We start from the raw sequence: 4,450 nt of genomic DNA, 5'->3' as shown, positions 1-4,450 counted from the left end.
AGATACGCTACAGGGAGAAACAAAGTGACTGGTACGGGAAAAGAGGACTTAGCTGGCATATCAGCAGCGTGATCTGTCAAAGCCAGTCTGGCACGACTGAAGTCATCTCATACGCTCACCTGTTTGACCAGTGCACCGAGGACTGGTAAACAGTCACATCAATTGTTGGAGATCTCCTCAAGTTATTGAAAGTGAAGAATCCTGTGCTTCAGAGATTCTATCTTAGGTCGAATGAAGCTGGTTTTTATCACAACAGCTCCCTGATAGCCGCTGTAAGGGATGTCGGAAAGTGAGTTAACGTTACAGTGCAAGGCTATCACTACTCAGAGCCGCAATCTGGCAAGGACATCTGTGACCGTATACTCTGTCCGATGAAGTCCTCGATCCACACTTACTGCAACGAAGGCCACAATGCTCTAGCTGCTGCGGACATGAGGAACGCATTAACACAACACCCAGTAAAGGGAACAACTGCTGCAGTCAGTTTTGTCCAAGAACTGAAGAAGACCCTTTTCTGCAAACAAAATAGACCATTTCAGCAGCTACCACAACTTCCAATATGAAGAATCTGGTCTGAGAGTTTGGAAATGTTATGATATTGGTAACGGGATGTACCTTCCATATGATGGTATATATGTCGAGCACCAGGGTCCAACATTTCTCCAAACAGCTAAATCGCAAGGTTTTTATGATCCCCCTGCCAAGCGAGAACTTAAGCAACGTTTACAAGTTACCAAGAAATGCCTGGCGCCATTCTTCGAATGTTCCGTGCTTGGATGTGTTGAGCCTTTCGAAACGTTTGAGCAACTGGAGCTGCACCTGGACGTCGGCAAGCATACCGTCAGCAGAGTAAACCAGTATGATGCTATCAGAAGAGACTGGGCTCTCAAATTCTCATCGCTTGATGCCGCTAATATCCAAAGCTGTTCGTCAGATTCCGGTAGTCAGTACTGCTGTCTCGCCTCTTCGAACAGGGTGGGCACTGAGAAAACAAAGGAGTAACGTAAGATTTTCAAAGAAAGCAAAAGAATATCTAACGGCTCGGTTTACACTTGGAGAAAGAACTGGACGCAAAGCAGACCCTGCCCAAGTCTCAGTAGAAATGCGAAATGCAAAAAATGAAACGTCTGTTCACTAGAACAGAGTGGATGACAAAGAGCCAAGTCCAAAGCTTTTTCTCACGACTGGCAGCGACGCGTCGAAAAAATCTGGCCCATATATTGCCAGACCAAGAGGAAGATGTCCAGTGCTTGCAGGAAAATTCCAACAGACAAGATCTCCAGATAGTTCGGCTTCGATATAGCTGTGAAAGTCGCAAATGCTTGTACATGTGCTGATAGAAACTGCCATATCTTTTGAAATACTGAAATCGTACAGGGTTTTTTTTTGCATTTTTGTGTCGATAAATGATCATACGTATCAGCTATGTAGAATATAGTTTTGAACTAGGTCCCAAGTCTTAAAAACTATCGTCTAAATTGAGGCCATTTTCAGGCACTGTTCGATGGCGATTAATGGTGTTGAGTATTATGGTAGATTTCGTCTTGCCACAAGAGTTAAGTGATAATTTGTTAGATTATTGGAAAACTTCACGGGTTTATGAGTAAATTGACCGAAGATCCATCGCTAGCTATATAGACGACGCGAATCAAATAATTTTCAGGGCCATGAAAAATGGGAATTTTTTTGTTATAGAGATGTCGCCACGGACACCGTTGAGGCGAAAGACTTGAATGGCTCCTAACGCAGCCAAAGTATAATTTCTATTGAAACCAAGTCTGTTTTTATTCCAACCTTAGTGAAGTGTTTCAGTTGACAGAGACGCAGCTGTAAGCAGTTGTGCTTGTGTCAAACTGATGACTGCTGTTTTCTGATTGAAGACTTGTGTGTGTACCCCACCTTCAATCCATGACCATATGTGTTTGTTTCATGTGCAGGGAACATGAAGAATACTTAAAACTCATTACAGCGTGTCATTTAACATCTTTATTAGGCTAGTCAACTGTCGAAAATTCCTTCAAGAGTAAATATCATTCTATGTAAATATGAAACAAGCGATAAGAGACTAAAAAATAGCTAAGTTATAACTGTTACCATTGACAAAATATATGATAACTACACAACAAGGAAGGTATGTTTCAATTTGATGGAAAATGTTCTTAATTGAAAAAGTACATTACGTTGGAAAAGTGCCACTTGAAAGCTACGCAAGTGCCATTTTCATATTTACAAAAGTGCCAAAATAATACTTGTTGTTAAAGTGCCACAAAGTAGTGTAAAAGTGCCACGTAGTAAAATAAGCGCCACACGTTCATGTTACGTGTTACGAAAACGGCAGTCAGTTAAAAATGTGCCAGCCACCCCATGTTACCAATGTGCCACTTTTATGTTACAAAAGTGCCACTAGATCTAGCTGTCTCTCTCTCGTTCTGTCTCGACAATTTGCAAGCATTACTGAAATCTTTATCCAAAGCAAGGATTGAATGTGCGATGAAGAAATGTTCTTTGTCTTGTGATACATTCACTAATTATTTTCTGTGGGAAAAAGACGTGAATTGGCTGAAAAACCTAATGTGAAAGATATTGAACGACGTTTCGATTGCGTCCGCCGACATAAAAGAAGATAAACATCACAAGATGTAGTCATTTAATACAACTGACTGTACAATTCAATTATACTCAACATAAAAGAAGGTAATAATCCAAGGATCTGGCAGTGAAAGGATGAGCAAAGCGCTCTCGGCTTATTTGACAAAAGTTGGAGAAGAGAATGGTTCTTCTTCTTCAATTGACAACAAAAGTGGTTGTCTCGGTGCTCACAGTGACTACAGCGGTAAGAGCATTATGTCGTCTCCTTTGCCTTTACCCTTGGATTATTCTAAAATAGAGTTCTATTTCGTAATCACTCAAGAAGATATAAACAAAATGAAAAAATGAAATTATTTTGCTACAAAATGGGAGTAAGGCTATGCAAGTTACTCAACACGGTTCTTGTGATACCACGCATAAATTACTAATGGAAGAATACAGTTCTCTTCGCGATGAAGTAAAGAATTTAAGGCTACTTGTAATAGATCTTAAAGAAACCATCGCTAATCTGGAAACTGAAAATTTGAGCCTTATTGCCTTAATTCGATTATTACAATAAGAACCAATGCCTACTGGAAAGGAACATCAAAGCTTGTCATCGGGTGCGACACCTACAATACAAAAATCAGTCCTCTACGTCTCCACAAGCCCTTGAGGGTGGACCGCCACAACAACAACAATCTCAGGCTACAAAAAAGAAAAAGAAAAAGAAAAAAGACAAATAAATCTGGGCCCCAGGAAGGGAATTCTGGATCTGCTCAAGCTGTTTCCAAAGCAGCTAGGGAATCTCCAAATGGAAACAACGACAAGAAAGCGGTAGTTATTTTAGGGGATTCTAAAGGTGTAAAGTGGTGGAAAATGGGTCGAGATGACGTAAAAGTCAACATGAGATGCTTTCCTGGTGCCAACATAGAGAACATGGAATCCTACGTTATTCCAACTCTTCGTAAGGAACCTGACGAAATAATTATACGCATCGGGATCAACGACTTGCGAGATGACGGTTCCCAAAACAGCACACCAAGGCAAGTCGCTGAAGACCTTGTCACTTTGGCTGAAAATATCTCCCAAAACTCGTTTGCTAGACCCACAATTTCCGGTTTAGTTTTAAGGACCGATGACGCCACCTTAAAGGAAAAGGTAACACAAACAAACAAACAAGATCTTAAAATCATTTGCAAGCAACCGAGGGTGGGGTTTTATTGAAAATAGCAAAATTGGGAGCTCTATGTTGAATAGTAGCGGGCTTCATTTAAACGAGAGAGGATCTGCAGCATTAGCTAAGAATATGTCTAGTCACATTTATAATTCTCAATGATTAGAACAAATCGACAGTCTGACGTCCTCAAATGAGAAGATTTCTAATTAATCTCTTACATTTTCAAAAGCTAGATGCTTTAAACTGGCTAGCCTCAATATAGCTAGTCTTGTTCTACATATTGATGAATTGCGTATTCTCATCACCGATAAAAAACTTTGATGTGATTGCAATAAATGAGACTAGACTTGATTCCACAATATCCGGTAACCTAGTTCATATTGACGGCTATACTCTCATTAGAAAAGATCGAAATCGCAATGGAGCTGGGGTGTGTCTCTATTTGCGTTCAAGTCTGAATTATCAATTCCGGAGTGATCTTAAATTTGATGACAATTTCGACGTCTTAAGTGTCGATATTTTAAAACCCAATTGCAAGCCATTTAATGTCACTGCACTTTATAGACCCCTAAATGTCGTTGAAGATTTCTTTCAAAACCTTGAAAATATAGTTCAAATTCTTGATTTGGAAGGTAAAGAATGCATATTCTTCGGCGATTTTAATTGCAATTACTTAAAGTCCGGTTATGATTACAACACAAC

At 39.9% G+C, this 4,450-nt stretch overlaps 1 protein-coding gene across 3 annotated transcripts in view; it reads right to left on the bottom strand.

Moving 5' to 3' along the window:
* Positions 1 to 520: 520 nt before the first annotated feature.
* The window catches only part of LOC137978896 (neuropilin-1-like), a 76,268-nt gene continuing 72,338 nt past the window's right edge, over positions 521 to 4,450 (bottom strand). For 2 of the 3 annotated variants that reach the window (XM_068826011.1, XM_068826012.1), the window contains one exon: positions 1,989 to 3,276. The gene's annotated coding sequence lies outside the window, so the exon portion shown is untranslated. Of the gene's footprint in view, positions 983 to 1,988; positions 3,277 to 4,450 lie in introns of those variants that run through there. The other variant, XM_068826013.1, reaches the window with a different exon arrangement.

The sequence above is a fragment of the Montipora foliosa genome, chromosome 12 (genome assembly GCF_036669935.1).
Source record: "Montipora foliosa isolate CH-2021 chromosome 12, ASM3666993v2, whole genome shotgun sequence".
In the NCBI taxonomy this organism is placed as follows: Eukaryota; Metazoa; Cnidaria; class Anthozoa; order Scleractinia; family Acroporidae; genus Montipora; species Montipora foliosa.
This window is presented reverse-complemented; position numbering and strand designations above follow the sequence as displayed.